This window comes from Arachis ipaensis, chromosome B07, assembly GCF_000816755.2.
Source record: "Arachis ipaensis cultivar K30076 chromosome B07, Araip1.1, whole genome shotgun sequence".
NCBI lineage: Eukaryota > Viridiplantae > Streptophyta > Magnoliopsida > Fabales > Fabaceae > Arachis > Arachis ipaensis.
This window is the reverse complement of record NC_029791.2, coordinates 111,237,724-111,246,239: the sequence shown is the minus strand read 5'-3', so window position 1 is coordinate 111,246,239 and position 8,516 is coordinate 111,237,724. Positions and strand designations below refer to the sequence as shown.

Below are 8,516 nucleotides of genomic sequence, written 5' to 3'. Positions count from 1 at the left end.
TGGTTTGTATCAATTAATTATTGAATTATGTTATTAATTTTTTTATTTTATTATTCATAAATATGATACATAATAACTTCTTGTTTTTCTGAATTGTATTGTCAGGCAGGCTAGGTGGGTCTCCAACCCTCTCAAAGTAAGATCTTCGAGTGAATGCATGCAAAGAAAGATGATCATTCTAAGTGGGTTGACAAGCGGTCTGAGGACACTTTGTAAGTTATCTAAACCCTTATAGCTATTCAATATTATGGTTTTCTTATTTTTCTTTTAAAAAATTTTAGTAAAACATAGGTTTTATTTGCAAAATGTAGAAATTAATTTAAATTGTGTAGTTTTTTATTAGTTGAATCAAGGTTGTCAAACTCGCGAATCTAGGTAAACTTGTGGAGCTGACCTAGACTCGACTCGTAGACTCATACAAGTGTACCTGTTATAAATTTTTTATAAAAGAGATATGTATCATGTATAATAATATATTTAATCAAATATAGGCATTCAAACTTAACAATTTCAACATCAAAACACGTAATAAATTAACATAATACTACAAGTATAACAAGTACTCTAGACCACACATTCAAATCCTTCATAAGTATGCATCTAGTTCAACATAAAATACACAATCACACAATTAAAGCTTCATATAACACAACCGAAAAGAAAAAAGAAAACAAAGCAACAATTAAATGTTCTAATAAAGTAAAAGTCTAAAACTAAAATCCTCTAATATCTTCATCTTCCATGGCATTAACATCATCATCTTCACCATCTTCATCAGAAACATCATTTCTTTTAAGTTCAGGTTCGATATAGCCAACAGAATCATCATCATTCACATGTTCATCTTCTTCCTCCATTAAATTTTGTTGTGGATCCCCAATGAACTCATTCTCAACCCCCTCACCCATGTTGAATTCATTAGTATTCATACTTGGAATAACAAATTCATTACTATTTGGATCATCATTAGTATTGTCATTCATTGGAAAGTGAGAATGCTCAACACTTTCAGCAAGATTCTCATTAACATCTTCAATTATCTACTCATCATCAGAATGCACTGCCTCAAATTCAAGTTCTGGAGTTTTTTAATTTGCTTGCCCTTTAACTTCAAATTATACATCACATACACTATAGTGTACACATGAATCCTATCATTATCACAAGGGTACTAAAAAACCTTAACTAAGGAAAAAGGTAAATGTCAGGAGTTAAATCCAAAGAAAATTTGTAATTATAGCATAACAAATGTTTCAAACTCTGTCTTTGCTTGTACTTGTAATCAAAATATAGTTGTTTATTTGTTTGTTTAATTTTTATATATATTTGTACCTAATTGTTTCTCTTTCTTTATGTACCTCGATGACATCGCTTTAATGCTTGCACTTATTTATAATTCTCTAAAGAAGGGTGGTGTTTGTTTTCTTCACTTATTTGTATCATTCTCATGATTATTTATACCATTTTTTTTAGTTTTCCATTTTCTATCTTCCATGGCTATACCTTTCAATATGCAAGCATCAACTGTTTCATCACTTGTAAACTTCATTTTCTCCTTTATGTTTTACTTTAGTTATATGCTTTAAAATTACAGTGTTGACCCCTTATGTTATGTAAAGTTTATAAATCATATCATATTCTTTATTGTATATTAGACACATTGCATAATGATGTGGAGTTGAAGTATTTTCTGAAATTGGTTTCATGTATTATTATGAATAAAAGTTTTTGTATAGATATTGCTTTTCCTAAGTTGAGTTATGATGAATATATTTGGGTGTTACTTTTTGATGTTGTCTATTTTTTTACCATCTTGTTGTTACTATATTATATATTTTTCTCCTATATTTTTGTATCTTTTGACAGAGAACTGTTATTGTTTTTTGTTCTAGATTGTCCTTTCTTATGTTTGCTTATTTTATGTCTAGCTCGTAATATATGTGTTCTAGCTCATAATTGCTTATGTTTGCATATTTATGTCTATAGGAAAGAATTGTGGAGAATGAGAAACATGATGAATCCTCTAGACTGTTATCTTAAAATGATTTGCTTACTCAAACTCTCAGAAAAGAGCACTAGGTTAGAGTGCGTGGCGAAGGCTTTGGACCGACTTCTAGTAAACTCTTTGGTAGAAATTCACATTAGCCGGGTGATGGCGCACAAACAGAGGGGTGGTACTTGAACTACAAGAAGAGGTAGCGGCTGAGAAATTGAAAAGGAAGGCAGTGGAGAATGAAGTAGCACTACAAAAACATCGGCAGATAACGGTGCCTTTTTAGATGCCCACATGTTGAACCAGCAGAAAAGTACATGTCCTTGATAATTCCTACCTTCAACGAGGAGCATAGGCTTTCCAGAGCTCTTGAAGAAACGATGAAATATGTTGAAGCACTTTTGATTTCTCTTAATTGAATTGTTTCAAATTCTCAAGCACTACGGTGTTTTATGAAATGCTTATTTATTTTTCTTCTTACTAAATGCAATAATTGATGTTATTTAAGAATAGATTATCAATTTGTAAGGGAGAACCAAAATATGAGTGAGGATGATGACAATAAATTCTCAAACACAGTGGCTCAACCTTTTTAGATTTTGGAATTAGTTTATTTTATGAATTTTTATGAGCTTTGAATTTTAGCTTATTTTGCTTAATATTGTTTATTTAGTATTCTTTAATGATAATATCTCAAGTTTAATAAATTATGATTTAAAAAAATAGGTTATAGTAAAGTAAATGGTATAAACTTTTATAATTAGTTAGGTTTTCAAAATCGTCGCATTTTTTTTAAAAACCCACATAAATCTGCAGCAGTTTTAAAACCGCAGCAAATTAGATTTAAAATTCATTGACTAAAATGGCGGCAGTTTTGCAACCACTGTAAAATTAATTATCTGATTTGCGGCAATTATACCAGTGGTTCTTCTAAACTGCCACAAAATCACACGCCCGCGCCCTAAATCGCTACGCGTTCCAAACCGCTGGTATGTTGTTTTGTGGCGGTGTTCAATTGCCGCTATTCAGTGTGTCTCTTGTAGTGTTCTTCCTCCATGATACTCATATTATCAAATTCTGCATCTAAGAATCGCTTACTCCTACTATTGAGAAATTAGACGACATAAAATTTTCAACATGGCAATACCTTGCGCTCCTTACAATCTAAAGTTTGGATATGGAAGATCACCTCGATCTTTTAAAAATTCCATAAGATTATGAAGATACTGCAAAAAAGACAAAAAATAAATTAGCCAAAAATTTTAAAAAATGGAGATTAGATGATCTCACACTCGCCACATAGATTGTAGCTTCGATGTCCACAATATTCAAAAAGCAAAGTGATTTATCTTCAATGATTTCATGAAATATGGAATCACATTAACATGTATTTCACTGATTTTTCAGTAACACGAATTCAAAGTTTGAAATTCCAACTCATATCAGTAAGAAAGACAGGTTCTGTGGCTGATTATCTTTCTAAAATTTAGAAATTTATAAATGCTTTGTTTGCTCTTGGCTAATTTGTGCTAAATTCTGATCACATTTAATCTATTCTTGATGATTTAACTAAAGAGTATTTAGGATTTATCAGCTCTATGTTTAGATTAGGAACTATCAAGGTAGCTGGAATTGAGTCTTTTCTATTTGCATACGAGGATATGTTAGATAGGCTGAGAAAACCTGAAATTGGTATGCCTATAGCCAATCTTACTCAATCTTCTTTTTAATTTGGTTATGGTGTTTCTGGATTGAATGGTAGAAAGGGAATAGGGCATAGAAATGGTAGAGAAGGTAATATATTCTACACAAATTCTAGACCTCAATATCAATTATGTGGAAGGCAAGGACATGTGGTTCAAACATGCTACTATATATTTGATTCAAACTTTTAGGCTATCAATTTTTCATCATAGCAACCCAATTCTTAATCATAATTTCCTTTGCAACCACTCACCCTCCTCCACCTCCTCTTCATTCCATCTACCAAGATATTTTGTTTCCATATCTTCAACAACTAGTGAAGGTTTATAATATTCAGACTTTAGTGCTAGTCACTACATCACCTCAGATTACTCCAACATTCTCAATTCTGTGCAGCCTAATAATGATCAAGAGCAATTTTTTGTGGGTAGTGGTCACTGTACCTCTATCTTAGCTCATGGTTCATCTACTTTATATAACAAAAGATCCAACATCAAATTTATTTTGATTCATTTCTTACATGTAGCAGTTATTACTCATAATCTTTTTTAAGTGTTTCTATATTTGCTGCTGTTAATCATGTTTATTTTGAATTTTGGCTTGACTTATTGTTAGTTGATATGCACAAGATAAATATACTCAAGAGGAGAGGTGAATTGAGTATTAATGATAAATTAAAAACTTTGTGAAAGATAGATGGAAATTTGAATTGCAAAAATGTAAATTTGCAAATAAAGGCAATGTACTTCTATTTTACATGGGATTATAAGCGAACTTCAAGCTTTAAACCACGTACTTAATATTTTTCCTACCACTTGTATAAAATAAACAGAAGCTTAAATGCAAGTGGTTTCATACTATAACTTTTCTAAAGGCTTTAACAAGTTTTCAAGCACTTATAAGAAGCTAACTTTCCACAACACTTTAGAAATATAAAGAGTTTATGGGTCCAAACAATGTGCAAGCATGATATATTCTGGTTTGGTTTAACCTCTTCACCTACGTCTAGTCCTCCCTGCAAAGGTGTGGAGATTTTCACTATATCACCATCTTATAGGGCGCTTGATAAACCATTATAAGTTAGAACACTTGTCGTACACCTCACAATATATGATCACCACTTTTATTAGAATACTCCACTCAGAGACTCCTTCTCTAATAACTTGAAACAATACCAACTCCAAGTATTTTTTTTTTCTTGAGTGCTTAATGTACTCTTCATATCCTCACCGACTATAATATATAAGAAGTCTCATCACTTAAAGAATCATACCCTAAGTCTCTCAACAAAAAAGAAGAGCTGCAAAACTTTTCTGTTATAATATGAGAAAGAACTTCAGAATAAATGAACTCTCTTCAAAGAGTATATGATTACAAATAAAGCATCATGACTAAGCTCAAAGTTATCTCTCAAATTTTTATGAAAATCACTTTGAAAACTTATGAATTTTGTTCAATATGACAGTATATAGATATGGAAGAAGTGGTGCAATGGAGCACAACCCAAAGATCTCTATTTATAGTCCTCCATCCATTCATATACATTGGGAGCGGGTGCAAGGAACCCAATCTTCAAGAACACATGCTCTTGGTAGGGTCTTATGTCCTAAGACATATAGGATCGATGTTCAAAACATAGAATCAATCCAAATAGCTTAAAATGCTCAAACTTTGGCCAACATAAACATGAGGATCGATCCTGCACTTTTATAGGGATCAATCCACTAGGCTAAAAAAATAGCAAATTTGAATTTTGAACTATGGCGCCTTGTGCATGATTAGGTTGGTCCTACTCCCCATAATCCATTAAGACATTATTAGGATCATCATTGGACATCCTATACCTTCCATAAATCTTGGATCCTTAAAATTATATGTTGAAAATCATTTTACCTTTGATAAAACTTGATTTTAACTTGAGAGATGAACTTGATTTATTCTTGACAAGTAAAATCTAATGTCCTATAATTAAACTTTGCATGTTGGACTTCTTCTTGTCATGTCATTTTCATTACATGCATGATTGATTCCTTGATGAGCTTGTGCTTGAATTTAATACATGAATCTTAATGTAAAAATTCACTTTTACCCGCCATAAAAGGGTAAAAACTTTTTACGTCGAATCTTCGTCAAAACTTTGTATCTATTAAAATTAGTCATCAAAGTAGATATCATAAAATATATGTCATGCAATGAATTTTCCATTTACCATATAATCAATCAATAGATTAGGTTAAAGTCATGCAAAAGATATAAATTTTTTACTTTTCAAAATACTAATTACAACAAGAATCATAAGTACATGTTACCATCCATCAAAATGCATAAGCATGCATATCACACAAGGTAGTAAACATGCATTCACCTAGAATAGTACTACTAACACTTATGTGTTATGCGTGAACAAGATTCTCAAGAAATACTTCTTGAAGGCACTACTAAAAATGGAATTTATGTCTTTCATGATCTTGTTATTCCTAATGCTCTTGTTTCAATTTCTTTACCTTCTGTTTGTAATAGTCAAGGTTCAATAAAGAATGATGTACAATCCAAAACTGCTTTGGCAGTAAATACTAATAAAAATGATGTTGTTAAATTGTGACATATGAGATTGGGGCATTGTGCTATTTTTAGTGTTTTTCAAGTGCTATGTAAATGTTCTATTTATACTAATTATGATATTAAAGGATTACCATGTGTTCATAACACACAGCGAAAGAAAAGAAAGTAATCATAAATATCTATTTTGTGCTTAAAACTTTATTTCAATAATATAGATCAGATCTAAATATATGTGTACGCTAGTAAAAATCACTTTCTCCTTCGATGGTATGAAGGCGCTATGCATATCCACACCGAGACCAACCTTTGCTGTCAACTCCTTGACCAATAGATATCTGATCTAAATTGAGAAACCTCTTGCAACTCTTTGCATGCCATAAAATTCTTCTCCAAGAATTAGGCTCACATACGTTTATGAGTGTAGAGATAAAGGAATAAAACTCTTGCGTTTTATTCTCATCTCTTTCCTCTACTCTTGGCATACATATATATAGTATGAGATTTGTTACTAATTTTAAATTTGAATCTGAATTCAAATTTAAATTATATCTTTTTATTTTAAACTTGAATCTTTTAAATTTATGAATCATATCATAAATCAATTTGAAATAGAATCAATTAGGATCTCATCCAAATTTAAAATTCAAATTTAAAAATAGAATAACTAATTATAAAACCCAGTTAATTAATGGCTAATTAATCCATAAATGAGAATTTATTCTAGAAAGCCAAAAATATAATTTTTATGACTTAATATGATAGAGGAGATTGAGACGAGAATTTCGATACTAATTTTATAGAAATCAGACCAAGATTGGACCGAACGGGCCAAACTAGGCCAACTGGACCCATATTGGGCCTTTGACCCAACATAACTAAACTCAAACCCTACTTTTCAGTACTCTCTCTCCTCTCTACACACAAGAACACGCTGAAATTTACAAGGAATGGGGGAAGAACACTCTCTCAAGTTCTAACCCTTGGTTGATCTTCAAACCACCATAACTTTTGATCTAGAGCTTCGATTGTCACACCGTTTACGGCCACGTGTTCACCGCGAAGAGCTCTACAAAACCCACTACTTTGTTCTTGAGGTAAGCCACGATTTTGGTTCAGTTTTTCATCCCTTAATTTCGAATTTCATGGAGAAAAGTGTTGAGATTTTGGGCTCTTTGATGTTATAGGACCCAACTCTCTTGAAGGAGAAGATTAATCTTGTCTCCTTGACCCTTAGGTGTGGTAACATTCTCAATTCTAGTGTAATTTGTTGTTCTATGATGTTTGGGTATTGAGTTGTTGTGTTGGATGTGATAATTGTGGCTTAGGTAGTGTGTATGTGAATATTGGAGCTTGATTGAGATTTTAGAAAGCTTAAAAAAGGGCTTTGGTGTGCCAAAAATCTGTTATTGGAGGTGTTGAGACCTTGAGAGCTTGTGAAAAAGTAATTTGGAAGTGCTCCGGTTGAGCGGGGGAATCGGCTAAGGTATGGTCTCGATTTCCTGTATCTAAAATATAATGTGGTGTGAAAACTTAGGCTAGAGATCTTAAGATAGGATTGAATGGTTGATGTTGTTGAATGGTTGAAATCAATTGTGTGGTCATATATGTGATTATGAATATTGATGATTGATGATGTGATGCATGAGAGATATGCATGTTTGATATATGATCAATGAATGTTTGAGGTTGAATTATAGGTGGAACCATGTTGAGAGTGAGCATGGTAGTGATTATATGTAATGTTGGTTGATTGGTAATGCTGTTGTTGGAAATTGTGATGAGGAAGGATATATGACATGTTAATGTATTTAATATTGGGCTATTTGATTGAGATGTGATAAAATGGTGGGATGTTGGCTGGTAATGTGTTAAATTTGTTAATGTATGAGTTGAAGAGGCTTGAGTTGGTTTTTGGTATGTTTTCCATGATTTTGAAAAGGGTAGGAATTGAGTTGTTTTGAAAATGGCACTTTGTGGTTTTGTATGAAAATGTCGTTTTTGGGTATTCTTTGACGGAGCGTAACTTGTACTCCGGATCTTCGTTTAGTGCCAAATTTATTTAGAAATGAAATTAGATCCGGGGTGGTTATGCTGTTTGAAAAACGGGCAAAAAATGATTTAAAACGAAGAAGTTATGTCCGTCGGAAGATTGGGGTGTGAAACTGTGAATTCTGCAGCTTTTTAACTTAGTAAAATTTTTAGCAGAACGCACACCCACGCGTATGCGTGACCGATGTGCACGTGTCGTTTTCGAATT

General features: G+C 32.2%; 1 long non-coding RNA gene across 1 annotated transcript; it reads left to right on the top strand.

The window, feature by feature from the left end:
• On the top strand, positions 1,137–2,478 carry LOC107608291. Its single transcript, XR_001612791.2, has 2 exons — positions 1,137–1,538; positions 1,987–2,478. It is a non-coding gene; the product is annotated as an uncharacterized LOC107608291 (long non-coding RNA).